The sequence below is a fragment of the Misgurnus anguillicaudatus genome, chromosome 10 (assembly GCF_027580225.2).
Source record: "Misgurnus anguillicaudatus chromosome 10, ASM2758022v2, whole genome shotgun sequence".
Classification (NCBI taxonomy): Eukaryota; Metazoa; Chordata; class Actinopteri; order Cypriniformes; family Cobitidae; genus Misgurnus; species Misgurnus anguillicaudatus.
Window position 1 is genome coordinate 38,527,855 of NC_073346.2, and position 21,821 is coordinate 38,549,675.

Here is a 21,821-nt window from a genome sequence, read left to right on the forward strand (position 1 = left end):
AACTCCGCCATCCGCAGGCACGAGTGCGTTTGCACTTCTATTCATTTTATTTCTTAAAGCATCACACACATCAAGCTAATAAAGCATCTAAATAGGAAAAAGCGACTCATTATTTTAATGGATATTTACGTGTTCATTGATCAGTCAAAACGAGTTTTTCCAAGTACCTGTAAGCTCGTGTATATTGATTAATGCGTTTGAGATTAGAATATAGATTAGAGAGAAAAAGACAATAAATCTTTTAAGGACAAAGTTTTTTTATGATGCGCATTTGATGCTGATGCTATAGCGTTTATTTATACTAAATTATAATAAATTCTATTCAGATATATTCTATATTTATATTATAATTATTAAAAATATATCTGAGTAGTTATTTTCTCTTTGCTTCTTCTCGACGGATGTATGATATTTTTGACGTTTACATATTTTCTTTAATTTTCATACAGAACTTATAAACGCTTTCTACTTTAAGGTTCTGTCAAGGGTCGATGTATGCCTTTTTGTACATTTTTTGCGATTTAAAAAAATGTTAATTGTTCTGTGGTTAAATTTAAGTATGGATAAATAGTTGCCATATAGCACAGATCGGTATAAAGTCACCTAGTCGTTTTAAATGACGGTTTATCTTCAATTACCATCTTTAACTCCACTATCAGTGCTAAACAATGATTTAAAATCCGCCTTAACTCCTAAACACCTGTTTACCTATCTCAAAAACTATAAACAGCGGCCGCATTGATTTTATTTTCCTGTCAATACGACACAAGGACAGTGAGAGGAAACTGTAGTCTAAATTAACCCATGCATGCATTTACGCACAGGTTATTGTCACATGAGGTTGAATTCTTACAAATATGACTCATCCGACTCAAAAGAGATGCATCAACATACAGTACAGTGACTCACATTGTTAGAAAGGTCTTACCGTTATTTTACTTATGCATTTATGGGTTCGTTTAACATTTATTCGATTTCCAGCATCGGAATTTAACATTTCGCTTTGAAGAACAGAAAATAAGAATAGGTTATTAATATTTTAATAATAAAAAGTGTTGCTTTTTACATCCTAATCATCTCAGTTTAAACTCATAATTCATTGGCCAGTGTTTTAAACTGGAGCGTAACCATATTCTCGTTCTATATGACCAATTACGCACACTAATTTGTTAAGATGCAACCAAAACCATCTTAATCGTAATGTCTGCGTGCTTATTCATTTCTGCAACTGTTATGTATATAGATTACCTCATGAGGAAAACACAAATGAATATACATGTAGGCCTACAGAAGTTATTTGACCTTTAAGAAGGAAGTTGGCCAGCATCACCTGTTGCAGCAGCACGAGGATGTTTGTCCAAATAGCATGTTTGCGCATCGATCTGCGTGCTTGTTGCGGTATAATTTTCATATGAACGGAAAGGCGGCTGTGCGCAAAAGTACACTATGTTTACCTTCACATCATGGAAAAAACTAAATTTGAATTTCCATACACTGCCACCTCGGACTTGATAAATAGGCCACCATTTACATAAACAGAGAAAAGCGTTCGGAATGCGTCGACTGACGGCAACATATAGCTAAAAAAAGGGGGGACTTCAAACCATATAAATATATAATAATATTAATGCAAAAAAATTTATAAAGCCGCCTTATATGAAATCGACAATTTCTTAACAAATATTTGACATCTTGGTCAAATATCAATGCAATTATCTCCTATTACTGCTGCTTATCGTTAAAGCCGTTTCTTGTCACCAATACATTGTGACTGTTTCTCAGAAAACTCGCAAAAATAGTGGCTTCGGGACTCCACAAAAGCCAAGATGGTTTCATTTATCAGTGGCATTCATAATTTTCAATGTCTCTGTATGAATCACAGGCACACAGTAGTTTCAGGGGAGTAATCTCTCTCTCTCTGACTCTCTCCCACACGAGAATTGGGTAAAGTCCTTAAGTCTGACATAGAAATATGACATTCAAAGAGAATATCTAACATTGTGGGACAGGTTTGGATCACAGTCACAGTCGTGGGAATAAAGGAAAAGGGATGAGACTTTTATGTGCTAATTTCTCGAGTGACCACCAGAGGGCTCTGCGCGCGCTCAGTCAGCTCCAGCAGTACAGGATCTTTGATCTGACCAGTGATGCTCTTTGATTTAGTTTTACTTACAAATCTTAAATGTATGTGCATGTATAGTTTCTGTGCTAAATACTGATTGGTCAAAACAACCGTCCATGGATGTCAATAACATATACATTAATCATAATGTTGTCAAACAAGAAAAAGTTACTGGGTCTGACAGGTAGTGTTGTGTGTATTACGTTACCTCACATGGAAGACAGGCATACAAGGACCTAAAACAAAATAAAGTGCGCTTTAGAGTTAACCAAACTATTAATAATGATAATAATTACATAAAAATGAAACTTTAATTAAATGTACCTCATTAACTCTCCTTTAATCGCCATTTTTTTAACTACCCGCGGTAGCGCACGCAAAGGATTATGGGAAATTGTGGGCGGCGTCATGAAGATGACGTAGAACGTAACTTCTGCTCAAGTCCTGTGATATGTCTTCAGATTGCAAATACGCTTTTATGTAGGAATGTGAAACGTTTTGATTTTTAATTATGTTTTTATACGTGATTATTATAATCAGTAGGCTCTAAGTCAATAGTTTTTTATTGTTTCATTATCTTTATTACATCATGCTTCATTGAATGAGCAAATCAATCTTTTATAAAAGAATTTGAGTACAGTCTTTAAAAAATAACACACTTTACTGCTTAAAAAGGTTTCAATGGCAGACAGAGTCATCCCCAAATTAACTGTTTTTTTTATTTTGTGGTAAAAGTGCAGTAACCATGTTTTTTTTTTTTGGTGTATTGATTACAGTAACCGTGGTTTAACTATGCTTTTTAAAACCATGGTTATTTTGTGGTAACCATACTTTTACTACAGTAACCACGTTTTTTTTAACTGTACTAAAACCATGGTTTAATCTCGTAAGGGATTTTACATTCTTAACATTTTGATAAAGAATTGCAAAGGTAATTGTTCTTATTATTTATTTAAATGTGTTGCTCAAAAAAATTACAAAATGACCAGGAAAGTGAAGACTTTCTTCTTTGAAACGCAAACGAGATAAATGGGTGGATTCACATTACGACTCACTTTAACATTTCATAAAGCACTGAAGAGTATCCGTAAAAGAGTAGATGGGCTTGCTGCTCATTTCAAAGTATTGCAATCTGTTTTGATGAATTAACATCTAATTTCTACTGCGGGCCACCATGCCATTACCCTGCAGCACCATTCAATGCAAAAGCATTCTCTGCTTTGAATGATATTGCATAGTTAAAACATTATGAGGTGTCATGACATCCTGCTTTACTTGAAATTGCTTAAATATTGTGAAAGTGAAAAATTCAAGTAAAGAAAAGTCGAAAATCCACACATACTCTCTAATCGACACTTTAGGGTGCTTTATGAGTATTAAAAAGTCATTGTCTGCCATTGCCACTGAACGTTTGGGTGAACTGCTCCTTTAAGAAATCAAATAGGATCAATATTCATTTCATGTTGACTTCAAGCTAAATATTTCATGCTGTCTGCCACGACTGCCATAACAGCTGAACGTGCGTGTTGAAGACGCTAACAGAGCAGTATTAGCGATGCTGGGGTTTGATCCGCACACTGACAGTAGGTGTGAATGTGGCGGCGTGGGTGTCTGACACAGGAAGTGAGCTTAATTGTGTTGACAGAGTCATATGTTTTCCACCAGCCGAATCTAATGGAGGGTAAAATGAAAATGCAAGATTTGAAAAAGTACATCGTTTGTGCAGAAACATTAAAGAAAGAAAGGAAATTCAGGCACATTGCGGAGCCCTATACATTAAACATGAGATTCAGGCCCTTCCCTATCACCCTGTTAACAGTTGTTGACAACAAACTGCTGTAGATTTTAACAGCACAACACCCTGAAATTAATGTTTACATCTAACAGCTAGGCGGATAAAGAAGCAAGACTGTTGTTGTTGTTGTTTTTTTTTTAGGAATTTTAATTACAACCAAATTTACAACCACTAAAAGAATAAACCTCTAATTTTACAATATTTCATGCTGAATAATTTATAGTATTTGGAGTATTAATGTGCAGTTCATCATATTAGGTGCATATAAATTATGTTGCATATAAATGCTGAGTGCTAACCATTAAAGATCACATAACACACACAGTTTCTGCCAATCTTTATCTTGGGTATCTATAGAGTAGTATTTCATCCTTCATATGTCCATAGAGTCTTTCATGTTGTCAGATTTATAACAGACAGAACTTTTTCTTTTTATTTCCGAAAAAGGCCAAACTGTGTGTACGGTGGGATGAGATAAACAGTTACGAGTACAGCACAGCTACAGTGAGGAAGTATTTGAACACCTTGCTATTTTGCAAGTTCTCCCACGTAGAAATCATGGAGGGGTCTGAAATTGTCATCATAGGTGCATGTCCACTGTGAGAGACATAATCTAAAAAAAATCCAGAAATTACAATGTATGATTTTTGTACTATTTATTTGTATGATACAGCTGCAAATAAGTTTTTTAACACCTGCCTATCAGCTAGAATTCTCACCCTCATTAACCTGTTAGTCTGCCTTTAAAATGTCCACCTCCACTCCATTTATTATCCTAAATTAGATGTTTGAGGTCGTTACCTGCATAAAGACACCTGTCTACCCAACTACTAACATGGCCAAGACCAAAGAGCTGTCCAAAGACAATAGAGACAAAATTGTACACCTCCACAAGGCTGGAAAAGGCTACAGGGAAATTACCAAGCAGTTTGGTGAAAAAAGGTCCACTGTTTCCAATCATTCCAATCATTAGAAAATGGAAGAAGCTAAACATGACTGTCAATCTCTCTCGGACTGGGGCTCCATGCAAGATCTCACCTCATGGGGTCTCAATGATCCTAAGAAAATGGACTAATCCTTTAATGATCCTAAGAAACTACACATGAGGAGCTGGTCAATGACCTGAAAAGAGCTGGGACCACCATTTCCAAGGTTACTGTTGGTAATACACTAAGACGTCATGGTTTGAAATCATGAATGGCACGGAAGGTTCCCCTGCTTAAACCAGCACATGTCCAGGCCCGTCTTATGTTTGCCAATGACCATTTGGATGATCAAGAGGAGTCATGAGAGAAAGTACATGTGGTCAGATGAGACCAAAATAGAACTTTGGTCATAAACGTGTTTGGAAGAAGAAGAATGATGAGTACCATCACAAGAACCCCATCCCTACTGTGAATTATGGGGGTGGTAGCATCATGCTTTGGGGGTGTTTTTCTGCACATGGGACACTGTATTAAGGAAAGGAAGACCGGGGCCATGTATTGCAAGATTTTGGGGAACAACCTCCTTCCCTCAGTTACAGCATTCGAGGCTGGGTCTTCCAACATGACAATGACCCGAAGCACACAGCCAGGAAACCAAGTTGCGGCTCTGTATGAAGCATATTAAGGTTCTGGTGTGGCCTAGCCAGTCTCCAGACCTAAACCCAATAGAGAATCTTTGGAGAGAGCTCAAACTCTTTGTTTCTCAGCGACAGGCCAGAAACCTGACTGATCTAGAGAAGATCTGTGTGGAGGAGTGGGCCAAAATCCCTCCTGCAGTGTGTGCAAACCAGGTGATAAACTACAGGAAACGTTTGACCTCTGTAATTGCAAACAAAGGCTACTGGACCAAATATTAACATTGATTTTCTCAGGTGTTCAAATACTTATTTGCAGCTGTATCATACAAATAAATAGTTAAAAATCCTACATTGTGATATCTGGATTTTTTTCCGATTGTGTCTCTCGCGGTGGACATGCACCTGCGGTGGCAGTTTCAGACCCCTCCATGATTTCTAATTGGGAGAACTTGCAAAATAGCAGGGTGTTCAAATACTTTTTTTCCTCACTGTATATGTTCATGTTGTTTGCATTATATGCACTTATGTGCAGATTGCAAACAAAACACTTGGGATTGGATTTTGATTTACTTACCGCCTGTGGTTCTGACTGCTGAACGGGAGTCCTCCTTTTAATGTTGGGACCGCTCCATTACTCAGTTTTAAACGATTGGCAAATATGTCATTGAACTGGGCCTTGTTTGTAAAGGAATCATCTCTGAAATGCAGGTAACAAACATAAACCCATTCACAATTATCTTGCTATATTAACCCTTTAACTGGCGCAGCCCTTTTTGAGTGAGGGGTTGGTGAAAAGGTGATATACACCTTTAAATTAATATAACTCTGGCATTTTTTTTTTTTGGTCTAGAAGCCTAATTTTGGTTTTAATTTTGGTAATTTTTGGTTTTAAAGAAGACACTTCAACGTTTTTTAGGGAAGTGTCTAGAGGTGAAAATATAAATTTTTTTAAAGCAGTTTACATTTATTTGTAATAAATAATAATGCAATATAGTATAATTTTTAATACATCAAATTGTCAAAAAACTGAGGTTTGTGCTGGTTTGCTTTGAGGTTTGCTGCATACTTGTGTCACAAATGAATAAATAACAGTTACTGCATTATTATTACTGCTAAAAGGTTTTGAAATATGAAAACTACATTCTTAGACCTTTCCAACAATATATAGTTTGTCGTGATAGATTTACATTTACATAGAAAATATTGAAATAAACATAGGTGTCCCGCTCACGGGACAATGCCAATTAACGGGTTAACTACAAAAGTAGTGCACAAAATAGTACATTTACTACTTAAAGTGTATTTTAGTGCACTTTTTTTCTCCTGGGACAGCATACATTAACCTCACTTTAAAAATGGCTGGGTTATTTTCGACCCATAATGGGTAATTATTGGACATAATTATTGACCCAGTGCTGGGTTATTTTAAACCCAACTGCTGGGTTATTATACCCCATGGTTGCATAACAACAACCCAACATTGGTTCATTTTTAACCCAGCAGTGTGTTCTGTCCAATTTTTACCCATTATGGGTCAAAAATATCCCAGCCATTTTTAGAGTGGGACCTCACTAATTTTCAAACCCGGGCTACGGCCATAGTTACATTTCATTTATTAGACGGATAAACTTCGGTAGATGCCAACGTGGCTTTGCAACATGCCCTCATCCTCAAAAACAATGAAAAAAATCTGCATGTTAAAAGAAATACAATTGCAGCTACATTAAATACGGCTTCATCTAAGCCTATGAGTCACCTTCTTATTAGTGCTGAAGGGTCACATGCTTTTTTTGTAGTAGACTCCGAATACTGAAAACCGATAAAAAACCAAACATAACACCCATTTGTTTAATCAGCAAAATTATTTCCATATCTGAGTTGATTGCGTGATTCATCCTTTGCACCCTCTAGACATTAAAGCAGAAGAGTTTCAGATTCTCAAAGCCCAGTTCTCAGAGTAAACACCTAAGTTTGGCTTTGACAGGATGTTGAACTGAAGATCTGTCAAGATAGAAAGAGGGTTTTATAATGTGAAACTGATGAACGGGCAATTTGAACAAACCACAAATTTTATTAACACAAAACTAAACGAATAAATGACAGCTCGTAAATTAAAGGAGACACTGCAGTGATGTCTCATTAACCCTTGAACGTTACAAAATATTTATCCTAGAAATATGATAAAGCATCACGTTCGGGAAAGTGCAACCTTTGCATGCGAGTTTCTCACTAGAGTTGAGATCATATCTGTATATGTATAATAAATAAGGAGGGGGCAAAAGAAATACTGTGAGAAAAACTGTATGCTTGCAATCTCCTTCAGTTCACAACAAGCGAATTACTGACACGTATCTGATCGCAATGTCTGAGATCCCAGCAGGACACGCTAGTCACAGCAAGTCCATTACTCCTGCTTAATTAAACAGCAAATCTGAACTGAAATAAGCCCGGCTCGTATGAAGACTCCTCAGTGAAAACTGTTAGTTTTGGCTGGCTGGACATCATTAGCCGTGCATGTTAAAAAAGATGTGTGAGACGAATTAAAGGAATAATTTACCCCAAAACTAAAAAGATCCATCATTGCTGACTTGTTGTCCTATCAGCTTTTTTTTCTGTGGGACATAAAAGCTCAATTTCTGAACAATCTGTAAGCAGCTCTTATCCATATAAAGACACTTTATGGTCTCCAACATGGTGCCCGCAGGTACCAGGTTTCCCGCACAGAGTCTGTGAGGCGCCCGCCAAAAGCACATTCTAGTTAAAGTCTTAATTGTAATATTTATTTATTGCATATTAGCTTTGCTTCTTTTATGTTAACATTTTAAACAACGATAAAACATCAACAAGAAAATAAAATTAACAAGTAAAAAAAAGTTTTGAGTAGTTAAATATCCAAAAATAGCCCTCCAAATTGTTTTATCCATTGCTCACAAAAAGGTTGGAGACCCCTGCTTTAAAGTGATTTCTGTCAAGCCCCAAACAATAGCACAACAAGCACAATACATACACATGCTAAGCAATTGCATGCAAATGTCAACTTTACCATGAAAAAATTAAGTTTTTGATATCTCAGATGTCAATATTTGGTGGCTTAAATACTCATGCAAGGTCCCTGTTGAAGTACTTTTAACGTTTTTTAAGTCCATCTTTCAGAATTGTCACATCTAAATGTAGCATCCATAATGTTGTTTCTTCTTCATAAATGTGCACAAGAAAATTAAAATAAAATAAATAATATAATTTGTTCTTCGAGGAAACGTCCCTTCTCTATTTGTTGGGTATTGCTTCTGGTTTGTGCATTCTCCCAAAAACGTGTGCCCTATATTGTCACATACATAACAAATGCATATTTCCCTTATCTAAAATAAAAAACACGAGTATAGTCTGATATTTTTCTGATGTCTGGACTCATCATCAGGGGTTTAGGAAAATATAAACAGATGGTTTAAAATATTGGTAATAAATATATTTGACTGAAAATGTCACATCCATAATGCTTGAATTGCTCTGCTGTATTTCATGTCTTCTTAATAAGTCATACAATAGCTGTCAAAGTCTTGAATGCAGAGACAAACTAAGACAGGAGAGCTACAGCACAAGGGAAGATTTTTATTAATCTTCTCAACTGGTTTGTTCCTCACTGGCAGCTGTTTACCAGTAACTTACTGTAGATTTAAATTTATGTTATTTACTAGCATCAGTTTGTTCAAAGTTAAATGAACATTAAACATTAAAAAGTCTTTATTTTTACAGAATAAAACTATAAAATAATGCAAAGCATCATGCAAAGCAACCAGAAATCCTCATTAACCTTTTTCTGTTTTTTCCTTCAGATTTTGGTTCCCAGAATGCTTTGCATGATGCTTTTATTTTAGTTTTATTCTGTAAAGATAAATACTTGTTAATGTTTAATGTTCATTTAACTTTGAAAAAACTGTTGCCAGTAAATAAAATAAATCTACAGTAAGTTACTGGCAAACAGCTGCATAACTACAGCAGACTTTTTACTGTGAAGCTCTCACAAAGACATTTAACATTTGTGATGCTTTTATTTACATTTGGGAGACACTTTCATTTAAAGAAACTTATAGTGCATTTTTATCACGTTTTATCATCTGTGTGCACTGTAAAAAATACTTTGCTGCCTTAAAATTTTTTGTTGAATCAACTTAGATTTACAAGTCATTTCAACTTACTATTATTTATCTTGACTAGAAATTAGTTGTTATAACTACAGGTGAGTTGTTATAACTTATAAAATTAAGTTGACTTTTCTCAACTATTTTAAAAGTTGTGACAACTCATCTCTGTTGACATGACTTGTGAATCTGAGTTGATTTAACAAAAAATGTTAAGGCAGCAAAGTATTTTTTACAGTGTGGGATTGAACCCACAATTGTTGCATTACGAGCTACACTGTTAGACTTAACTGTAATTTCTACAGTTACTTACCACAAAATGCCAGGTAAAATACCATAATTTTCTTTTCCAGTTCATTACTGTAATATGCATTGCATTATGGGTATTAACATTTAATTTACAGTGATTTGCTGTATGTTTTGAATTTGCGGTAGACTGCTGTAAAACAACAACAGTAGTGCTACTGTAGTTGAATAAAACAGTGTTATAAAAGCATATAAAATGGAAAAATAAAATATATCTATGAAATAAAATACATTTTACTTGTTATGCTTTTAGCAGTTAAGCAAATTTCAAAATTTGAATTGTTTTTCAGCAGTGTCAATAATTTATTGAGAGTTGTAGATAGAAACAAGAAAGGGATCATGGATAAATGTTTGACTGTCAGATTTGAATTTGACCTCAAGACTTCAAAACACAAGTGACGCCAAGATTTCGCTCCTTGGATTGTCGGGAGAGTGACAGAAGAGGCTACTTGGGGAGTGTAGCGAGTAACTTTTATCAAGTGCCTCTGTTACTTGTCCGATATTTTTTAAAACTAGGTTACAGTAAGGGTATTATACTGTAAAAAACATGTACAGTTATGGTACTGTAAAGGGCTTGTTATAGTCGTGCGTAGGTCCTACGGCGTAGGTTCCGCGTCGGTTTTCATTTATACTTTTGTGTCGTCGTCTGCGTCGATGTGCAAACACACGCGCGACCACTGGTAGGCAGTATCCACGCGTGTAACCACAGTTGCAGTGCGACCATCAGAGAAGAAGAAACCGGGCAAGTTAACCCACAAACGAAGATGAAACAGCAATTTGTTGTGTATAATTTGAGAAGACCAGCAATGATGGAAGTAAATAAACAGCGACTTTTGATGCAGTTTGAGTTAAATCCCTCCTCAACTTGGCTTATCTTTGTTTTCACCGTCACAAACAGAAATAGCTATGACGCAGTTTTTTTTACCTGACGGGAGGGGTTCTGGTGGACCAATCACAGCGCTTGCGGTCCGTGTAGAACTGACGTGCTGTTAAAATTTTTGCGAGGTGCGCGTCAGGCTACGCAGAGCTATGCACAGGCGTAGAACCTACGCACGACTATAAATCACCCCTTAATAAATTGCCCAACACGTTGCCAGTGAGTTACCGCATATATACAATAAAAAGTCTAACAGTGTACTACTACCAGTTAAACTACAGGAACACAACATTTGTTATATTATGTCACTGCTTTCCTAACTTCTCATTGGTCTGATCAGAATCCATTGCATCAAACTGTAAAATATCTCTTTAAATCTTGAAGTGTCACATTCACAAACCCTTACATTTTCTCTACATTTCCTCTAAAAACTAAACAATTCATGTTGTCTGAAGCATTAAACTTCCACATCTATCACTGTAAACCACATTGGGATGTTGACTCAAATTCAGACTTTAGAAAAAAAATCTAGTCGCAAAATAAGTAGACAATTTGTTTCAGGAGGGGTTTTCCTGCGAGCGTTTCTTCCTTGTGTGAGCTTCAAATAAATGTGACTTTATTACAGTAATTTAAACAAGCAAACCACACACTGATTCCTTAAATTCCACAGGGTTTGAACTTCGGAGCCGACAAACAAAGCGAGAGATTGCCTGCCTTCAAATGCACTCGACTGACAAGCATGAACACATCTCCTGGCAAAAGCTTTTATGAGGGAAACTTTGGAGATGATCAGCGGCTACAGTATATTTTACCTGTTGTTAATTTGTTGAGGAGTGAAGTTCATCTATTCTACATAATTGCACGGGTGGAAAGCAGGAGGTAACCATGGCAACATCTTTAAGCATCAAAGCGCACCTGCGCTCACATCAGTCATGTATCTGTATTGGGGCAGAGACTCAAAAGAGGTGAATTGTGACAAACTTGTACTCGGGGCTTTGAAATCATTACGCTTATCAAAACTCATCTATACCATTTAAGACCCGACTCCATTAACACTCATCAAATAAAAGACATAAAGGCTGGATTTACACTGCAAATCTTGATGCCCAATTCCGATTTGTTTTTTGACGATCTGCTTGCATCATCTTTTAAAAGCGACTCGTATCTGATATAAGCATTTACACTAAACACATACCAAAACAATTCAAGGTAGACATACTGACCCAGAACAGCTTAAACCACAGAGGAAGTAAAATGTTGCATATGCAATAGACAGACAAATGATTTTACAAGATTGTAGAGCTTTATTTCTGTAACAAGATATAAAACTTCAACATTAAAGCACTAAGTGGAGCCATCGTCCTCCATTGAAGAGTCATGAGTTCGCAGGTGGTGTCCAACTGAGTTTACGTCATTTGCCAGCGTTGCATTTTCATGACGCACGTCACATCTTGATGCTTACATTGTGGACGCGAATGCATGTATCTGATTCATATCTGATTTATTTCCACCAATGAGGCCTGAACTGATCGGAGAATATTGGATATTGCAACCTTTTACAACCACTCCTTTATTTTTTTCCAGAAATGTCCCTATGTATAACATCAATACGACCATGGTGGCAAAAATTTAAAGGATAAGTCAATTTTCTTTAAAGAAATCCAGATAATTTACTCACCACCATGTCATCAAAAATGCCGATGTCCCTCCCTGCTCAGCCGAGAAGAAACTATGTTTTCCGAGGAAAACATTCCAGGACCTTTCTCATCTTAATGGACTTTAATGGACACCAATACTTAACAGTTATGCAGTTTAAAATTGCAGTTTCAACGCAGCTTCAGAGGACTCTAAACGATCCCAAACGAGGCATACAGTTCAACGATTGTCATTTTTGGCAAGAAAAATAAAAAATATGCACTTTTAAACCACAACTTCTCGTCTTCCTCCGGTCCTGTGACGCGCCAGCGCGACCTCCGTAATTGTATAATGACATCGATAGGTCACGTGTTACATATATGAAACGCACATTTGCAGACCATTTTAAACAATAAAACGGACACAAAGACATTAATTAGTATCATTCGACATACAACAACATCGGAAAGCTCCTCTTTCTCCACACTTGTAAACACTGGGGCGTAGTTTCGCATACGTCATTCGTGACCTCTTGACGTGATGACGTATTACGTGAAGTTGCGCTGGCAGGTCACATGACGAGAAGTTGTGGTTTAAATGGGCATATTTTTTATTTTTCTTGCAAAAATTGACAATCTTTTCGCTAGATAAGACCCTTATGCCTCGTTTGAGATCATTTAGAGTCCTTTAAAACTGGAAAAATCCTGGAATGTTTACCTCAAAAAGCATAATTTCTTCTCGACTGAACGAAGAAAGACATCAACATTTTGATGACATGGTGGGGAGTAAAATATCAGGTTTTTTTAGAAAATGGACTAATCCTTTAAAGAAGAAACTTCACAAGACTTTTTTAAAATGTAAAATAAATCTTTGATGTCTCAAGAGCACATATGTGAAGTTTTAGGTCAAAATATCATATAGATAATTTATTATAACATGTTAAAATTGCCACTTTGTAGGTGTGAGCAAAAATGTGCCATTTTTGGGTGTGTTCTTTTCAATGCAAATTAGTTGATCTCTGCAATAAATGGCAGTGCCGTGGTTGGATAGTGCAGATTTAGGGGCGGTATTATCCCCTTCTGACATCACAGGGGGAGCCATATTTCAATTACCTATTTTTTCACATGCTTGCAGAGAGTGGTTTGCCAGAGCTGGGTTGCTGGGTTGATCTTTTTCGCATTTTCTAGGTTGATTGAAGCACTGGGGACCCAATTATAGCACTTAAACATGGAAAAAGTCAGATATGTTTCATGATATGTCCCCTTTAAACGTCTGCGTGACATTTATTGCATACAATACATTAGGCAGAGCTGCACATTTTTCCATGAGTAACTTCATACGAATTAGCCAACTCGTAAAATGTGTATGAAATCTTGTGAGATCCGGCTGGTGTGTCTCGTTTGGGTACGATATGTGCCAGAACCATTGCTGCTGTTTTAAATCTAAAAGCAGATAAAATTATAAGTGAGAAAATTGCATTATTTTGATGTTCCTCAGATAAGCTATATATAGTGTCACCTCAAAAGACATGAAATATATGAGCTGGTCATATATGTGTGCTTTTTTATTTCATTTTTGGGCCTTTAGATGCGCAAAAGGTCACGTGTTCGAACCGAGGGAAAACATACTGATAAAAATGTAATGCACTGTAAGTTGCTTTGGATAAAAGTGTTTGCCAAATGCATAAATGTAAATGCAAAAGGAAGTGTAGATAAGGATCCTCTTGAAAATGAGATGATACATCTCAAGAGGCTATCCAAAATAAAATAAAAAAATAAAAAAGTGTTTCTGTGGCTTAACAGCAATTCAAAGATCATAAATTTGATTCCAGGGAATGCACTAGGCTATATGTTGAATGCACGTTGCATGAAAGCATATGCCAAATGCATTTACATTTTTTTTTACCTTTCATTTATGCATTTGGCATATGCTTTTATCCAAAGTGACATACAGTGCAATGCAAAGTATACTTTTTTTTGTGTGCTCCCCGGGTACGCAATCTGAGCTATACCAGGACCAAATGCATGAGTGTAAATGTAACCAAATGTAATGTAAAAATGAAAGCATATAAATACAACCAGAAATATATCTTGTACGCATAAATGCGAAACTATTTATAAAGAGAATACAGCACGCGTCACAGTGCAGGGCCAAATAAAATTTCCACGTGTGATAACCAGGTTAATATCATTCGAACAGAAAGAATTCAGCATAACACTGGTTTGATTACACAGAGAATTAAATGAGTTTCAATTACGCTCTCTCGATAGAGATTTTCCGCTTTTCCTCTCCGACCAATTAATCCTCTGATATTCCATGTTGCTTTTGACAAGCACTCTACATCAACTCCATTGAAAGCAATGGGGGATCCCTCAACCAAAGAGAACGCTTTTCCCAAACCTCGTTGCCCCCGGTGATAGTGACAGAAGTCAGTAATTGCCGCTGCCTCAGACGACTTCATTAAGAAGAGGATTGTCTGAGCCTCGGCTGATCCGAGAACAGCAGAAACGCAATTACGGTCGAGCTGTGACATGTGGGGCCGGCATCCTCCGCGTCAACGGGCCCCACCGTTTCTGGGACCTGGCGAATATCAACATCATCCGTCACGCCGCTGTCATTAGCTGGTAATGATTTGATTATTTTGCAGATGAATTCAGATATAAATCTCTTTCACAAGCATTTCCTGTCTGAATTAATCAAAACCATTTGGGCAGAGCTGACAGGAAAAAGCAGGAAATGTTTTGTGTCTGAATTAAGAATTACAGCAATTTGTCATTGCACTGAATGTCGTACTTTACCCGTACAAAAGCAGTTAGGGCTATTAAAGGGGTCATATCATACAATTTAAGAGATTTATATTCCCAGAGGTCCACTTATAATATCAGTAATGTTTCTTTGGCTCAGATGATGTTCGTGAACACAGATGAGCTGTTGTTAAATGCATGTCGGTGCACTACAGATGGACTAAATGGTTTTTATTTCATTGGATGCTTGTAAGTTTGCATTCATAAATTGCATTCATTCAACCTAACTAGAGGTCTTCTCTTGTCCAAATAAATGTACCCGACTCGAAATGACCCAAATCACTTTTTACCCGAACCCGACGTGCATAAACCCGACCAAGTGGCAATTTTGTTTTAACCCGACTGGACCTGAATGTAAACGGACGTGGGTGCAGTCTGTAGCCCCACACGCAGAAAGAAACCCTGGTGGCCTCGCAACCAATTTGGCCCACTGCTCCATTTATTTTTATTTGTTATCTGACGACGCACCAAGGTATTTACAATTGATTGACAGATTTGGCTTAAATGGACAATAAGTAGGATTTACCCCCATCTAGTGGTGAAATTGTATTTTGCATTCAAACGAATAGTGCTCTCTAGCGCCTCGCTTTTCCAAATGCCTGTTGCAACTTCGGTAGCCGTTATGTACTCATTGATCTCCTTGTCCGTTTCAGCTAGTTCACGTGTTCTGAATGAAAACGCGTTGGTAGGCTAGTGCTTTTTGTCCCTCTCTGCCAGCATAGTTTATCAATATGGCGGAACGACATGGAAGCCTCCTTGGACTTACACGTTCAATGTAAGTAAAGAGAAGAAATTCTAAGCTTACAAAGAAAAGTCAGATCACTGGCAGAGGTCATTTGACACCAACGAGGACATATTTATGAATAAAAACATTGATTTTGATTAATAAAACACTTAAAACCCTACTTACTGTCCCTTTAATGAAAATGAACCTATACGGCCCGCCAAACGGTGTTGCAAGCGCTCTTGGCAAACAGAGGGGGGGTGGAAAAGGACTCCATGCACATACGCGAGATAGTTCGGGTCTGTTTGGCAAATAGATTTTAAATTACCCGAAATACATTGATTTTAAATTGTATTATACCCGACCCGTGTTCGAGGCACACATGAAACTTTTAGACAAGAACCTGCTCGGGTCGGATCTTACGTTTTTGCATCTAAGTGGACCCGTAAAGACCTCTAGTCAAAACCCAACCGTTGGATTAAATTAACCCAGAAAATGTTTTTATTTGATCCAACTGTATGTTGAAAATAACCCAGCATTTTTTGAGTGTAGGGATCCATTTGTTACTTCCCAAACTTTGTAGTGTGTATGTAAAAAACAAAGGGACAGATGCTTCAGAGTTGATCTGCACGCTCCAAGACCTCCAGCCAACACGTCTCTCATCCCTTTCAGAATTCAGCACGATACAAACGGACTCTTGTGGAAGTCGTATCCACCTCTCAGATATCACTCCAGGCATGCCAGAGGCTCCGGTTTGGCCGGATTTCCGGAGGGACACGGGGGTTTAAACCTCTGCGGTCCAGCAAACCCAGAGGCATGCAGCCCTGAGAAACATGGCTGATTGTGAACACATTGGCTGGGTCTCCTCTTTGCCTTTAGGTCTGCCACCGCTCATAAAGAAGTCGAACGCTGCCCAAACACGGCACAAGTGGGCCCAGAGATGCAGGACGAATGCGTCTTTGACTTCATCTGGATTGGAGTTGATAAGAAATGCCGTTTTTCTCAGCGGCATATCGACGCCTGACACCATGCAAAGGCTCGGGTGGATGGCAGCGCCGCAGGTTTGAGCTGTAGCGTGCCAACGCCGGACACTTCCATACCGACACAGCATTTCATTCTTCAACATCATTGCTGGAACCCACGATGGGTCTGAAACCCAGACGTTTGTTCAGCCCGGGACCGACGGCATCAACGCCAATGAATGGCGCTCTGTCTGAACTATATCAGTTAAAACATAAGGTCTTTGCTTTGAAGAATACGTTGGGACTGTGAATTCAGGATATGGGATGCAGGTAACATCTCTCACAAGGTTGGGGTGAGATAAAACGTTAACAATCAAAACCAAATTTGCTTCTGATATTGACTGCACGTGGTTTCAGAAAAGCTCATCTCCGCCATACGGCTTTTATAATTGGTAGGAAAAACCCACACGGCCGTGAAGGGGAGGGGCCCCGAAACCACAAAAGCTGCAAAATTTAAAGTAAGGTCAAACGTTTCCTCTCACACCTTGATTCTTTTAAACGTCTGCTTCAAATAAAAACTGGGAAACACCTTTGCACAGAAATTACCCCGCAGCTTAACATCTCCTCCTTGGGTTAACCGAACAAAACCGAACTTTGTGTATTTATAACTCGCTAATTTGAATACGTAATGCGATTCAATCTCTGAATTTAATCAAAAGCCTGTCAACGACTTTTGAGTGAGACTTTGCAGTAAATATGTATTCACTGTGAACAAATAGGGGGTCACAGTTTTTGCGGTTCACACGACTTTCACTTTTAGCGTGCTAATGTCTGAGCATGCTAATCACTTTTCTGCCATATTTTTCCATTCTCACAATAAATCTGTCAAACGTAAAGGCACAAAACAACACAAAGGCACCAGGAGCGAATGCTGCAGGAGTGTTGCCTGGCTTATTGTGGAAAGACCAGCGATGATTTGCTTCAAGTAAGCCGTAGGAGTTTTGAAACAAAAAGTGCCACAACAAAGAGAGAAACACGAGGTCCTGGTAAATACGGTGAGTAACGGTGAGTAAAACCAAAAGCGTGCATTCATTGTAGTGGTGTGAAGATTCACAATGACATTTAGAGTATTTCCCTAATTACAGTAAAACTGATTTCTGAATCTGTCGTGAGTTTCGTGCCGTGGGAATACTGTACAGAGATGATTTCTCTCTGAATGAATTTTTGTGCAATTTAAGTGCAATTTAACTAAAACTTATAAATAATCTTTAAGTCCTATATGCACAGATAACGTGATGTTTATGTAGCGCATATTTCTAATATATTTATAAAGATAACACACGGTCGCATCTAAAAAGCATTAATAAATTGTTCCCATGGAGAACGCAGAAATTGTATTAAAGAAATCGTAAAAAGAAAATTACATTTCAACCCAATGCACTGACCTGAACCATAAAACAAAGAGAAATCCACCCACATTCAATTACAACTCATGATTGACAGGTAGCACACGAGATCTGGAGTTAAGAGCAATAAAAACATACACTTTTTAATTAGTGTGGAATAAACACGTCAGTGTCTCCGACTAGAAGCCATCGATTTACATGGATGTAAAGAACAAACTTAACGGGTAAAAAAGTTGTTTTTCCTTAAAAAAGGTTACTAAAGACTTTTATCCTACTGTTAAACAAATCTAACAGGTGAAGGTGTAAAACATTAAGCTTGTAACATCAAGGCCACAAGTTTGCATAAGTGTGCCGTACTTTGTGTCATTTTAACATTATATAGTTACGATATCCGTTCTGTTCCCTTGATGAAATAATGACAGGTAATACAAACGTCATCTCAACAATTCCTCAAGGAATACAGTAACATACAAATTCATCCCTTTCTCTTGAAAGTCTAATGAGAAAATAACAAGCACGAGAGACGCACGGGGACTAATGTAAAGTTGTGATTGTGTAGTCGAAATGCATTTAAAAATAAACAATCCCTACGTGAGATAAACACGGCGTACAGTCCTGCTAATTTGACTTCAATTAAACAGCGAGCTATAAATGATCAAATGTTCACATGCAAGACGATGCGGGGTCCCAAACCATCAGGACCAGAGGAACGTCAGTCCCCGGGGAGGACAGCGGTATCTGATCCTCATAAGTGACAGCTGATGGCTTCAGAAAGATAATTAACTTTTCAATTAGAGGTGCATGTGAGATTACAATTGTATCTACTTCAACAACTAAGTATAGACCGAAGGAGATGCAGATGCATTATTACTGAAAACAAACGGCGTGCTTTCCAAACAGATGTCATTATCTCGGATGTCTACATCAAAAAGCATTGGGAATAGGCACTAAAATAATCATGACAACAAAACAGGGAGAAACACAAATCATTTTAAATAACAGCACTGAAAATAAATAAATACTGAATTGTGAATACTGAGCAAAACCTTTGTTAGCTGTCCAAACATGCATGCGTGTTTGCTTAAAGAGATATACTGCCCACTGAATCCGATAGATTCAATTAGTGTGAGTCGATTAATTTTGTGCTAATATGACGGCACATCCGGTGTTTTTAATTGAGCTTCGGTTCAAAGAGGAGACTGAGGCAGTGTCTGCTCATTAAACTCGACGGGCTTTACACCTGCGCTTCATCCAGACTCTGGAAACATGGATCATAATTATACACCAAGATACTATAGAATCATTTATGTTAATGCAATCACAATGAATGTTTTAGTGAAGTCCAGAAGGGAAAAAAAAGTGTGGGAAAAAGTTTAAGTAATCGGATACAAAGATTCACAATGCTATACTGTATATTTCCGACTCCAAATGGTGTCCTTTTGGCCTTGCAACCAACCACGGTACACTGTCACGAGTGGCCAAAAATAACTCATTGTTTCTATCACGACGAGGTCTGAAATCAAATATCAGCTTTGAGAAACAAGCCTTCCATGTATAGTTGTATTTTACATATTGTCTGCAGCGTATCTGTCTCTCGAAATGTGTCAGGAATTACAACGATTTTCCCTCCGAATCCAAAAACATGCATTAACCCCCTCCTTAGGAACCAGCGTCGTTCTTTTCTGGTGCGAGCTAAATATCGCAACGAAACACGGCTGTTTGAGGCAGCAACCTGGCAGCGGGGCGAGCGCAGCCCGGTGCGGGAAGAAAGCATCCATGTTATCATGCGCACACATGTGGCCTGTGTAAAGATTAAGCTGTATTCATCTTTCTCTTCTGCCTCAGTCCATCACAGATATGGCACAGATTCAGCCAGGAATGCAGGAGAGGTGCCACGGATTTCACACGCACCCCAAATCGGTGGGACTGGAGATGCCGAGGTGCGGTGCTCCGGCATCGCCTCCCTCCCCCCGGTCGGAATGCTGCGTTTGGGAGAGCATCCTGGAAGCCACATCGACGTTACGTTCTCAATAATAATAATAAATTCCCGAATTCCCTAAATGCTGATTTATTTATATCTGATTGGGAATATGGGCCTGAAATCTTGTTTCCACTATTTTCTCATTCAAACTTGATTATGGTGAGAAAGGGCCTGATGCTTTACTAGCCCTGGATAAAGAGGAGCAGATTTTGGTTTTGGAAGAGGCTTATAGCCACATTGGGAACCTCCACGTGTTAAGCCCCCTAATAATTCCTGCTGTTCGGTTTAAAAGGAGACACACAAAGACCAGGCAAAGTGATGAATGCTGAGTATATTGTGTTGGCCGGCCTGTGCGGACAATGAACAAGTCATACCAACAAAGAAGGTCTTACCAGTGGGAGCGGCTATTAGTTCACGTCATTCTTTCAGTCCTGAAATCCTAACTAGATGCAAAACCAGGTCGTAACCAAAATAGAGATTGATATATATATTAGGGATGCACCGATATGATTTTTTTGGGCCGATACCGATTCCGATTTAAACAGACAACTTCTGGCCGATACCGATGCCGATACCGATATTAAACACTTGTATACAATACTATACAGTTGGTCTGCTAGTTTATTTCTGCATCAAATTATTTTTACTGAACATGGATTGGATCTAATTAACATTCAACTGACCAACATAATAAGAGAGGCACAAATTAAGCTAAAACAAATATAATAAGACAGCATGACAACCTTCAAAGGTGGTTTTTGCTATTCAGCATTTATTTTATCAACAACATCAACTCATTTTTTACATATAATGGATTTCTTTATGCAGTTAATTAATAAACAATCGGTATCGGCCTTTCTCGTGCTATTGCCGATATGCTGATGGTTTCAAATTCATCAAATATCGGCCGATTAATATCGGCGGCCGATACATCGGTGCATCACTAGTTTTTATTATTTAAAAAAAATTATAATCGTAATTTTTTTGTATGATTTGCTTTCACCCCTGTGACCTTGGGGTTAGGGTGGGGTTTTTATTAGGGATGCACCGATAGGATTTTTTTGGGCCGATACCGATTTAAACAGACAACTTCTGGCCGATACCGATGCCGATATTAAACACTTGTATACAATACTAAACAGTTGGTCTATTAGCTAGTTTATTTCTGCATCAAATTATTTTTACTGAACATGGATTGGATCTAATTAACATTCAACTGACCAACATAATAAGAGAGGCACAAATTAAGCTAAAACAAATATAATAAGACAGCATGACAACCTTCAAAGGTGGTTTTAGCTTTTCAGCATTTATTTTATTAACAACATTAACATATTTTTTACATATAATGGATTTCTTTATGCAGTTAATTAATAAACAATCGGTATCGGCCTTTCTCGTGCTATTGCCGATATGCTGATGGTTTCAAATTCATCAAATATCGGCCGATTAATATCGGCGGCCGATACATCGGTGCATCACTAGTTTTTATTATTTAAAAAAAAT

At 37.8% G+C, this 21,821-nt stretch overlaps 1 protein-coding gene and 1 long non-coding RNA gene across 11 annotated transcripts in view; both read right to left on the reverse strand.

The window, feature by feature from the left end:
• satb1b (SATB homeobox 1b) overlaps nt 1–2,512 on the reverse strand; it is a 64,168-nt gene extending 61,656 nt beyond the window's left edge. For 7 of the 10 annotated variants that reach the window (XM_055211377.2, XM_073872553.1, XM_055211375.2 and 4 more), the window contains exon 1: nt 2,331–2,435. The gene's annotated coding sequence lies outside the window, so the exon portion shown is untranslated. The other 3 variants (XM_073872551.1, XM_073872550.1, XM_055211372.2) reach the window with 3 other exon arrangements.
• A 4,713-nt stretch (nt 2,513–7,225) lies between these two features.
• LOC141367371 (uncharacterized) lies at nt 7,226–20,793 on the reverse strand. Its single transcript, XR_012371737.1, has 3 exons — nt 20,708–20,793; nt 11,616–11,741; nt 7,226–7,482 (listed from the first exon to the last, which is right to left on the reverse strand). It is a non-coding gene; the product is annotated as an uncharacterized lncRNA (long non-coding RNA).
• Nucleotides 20,794–21,821: the final 1,028 nt, after the last annotated feature.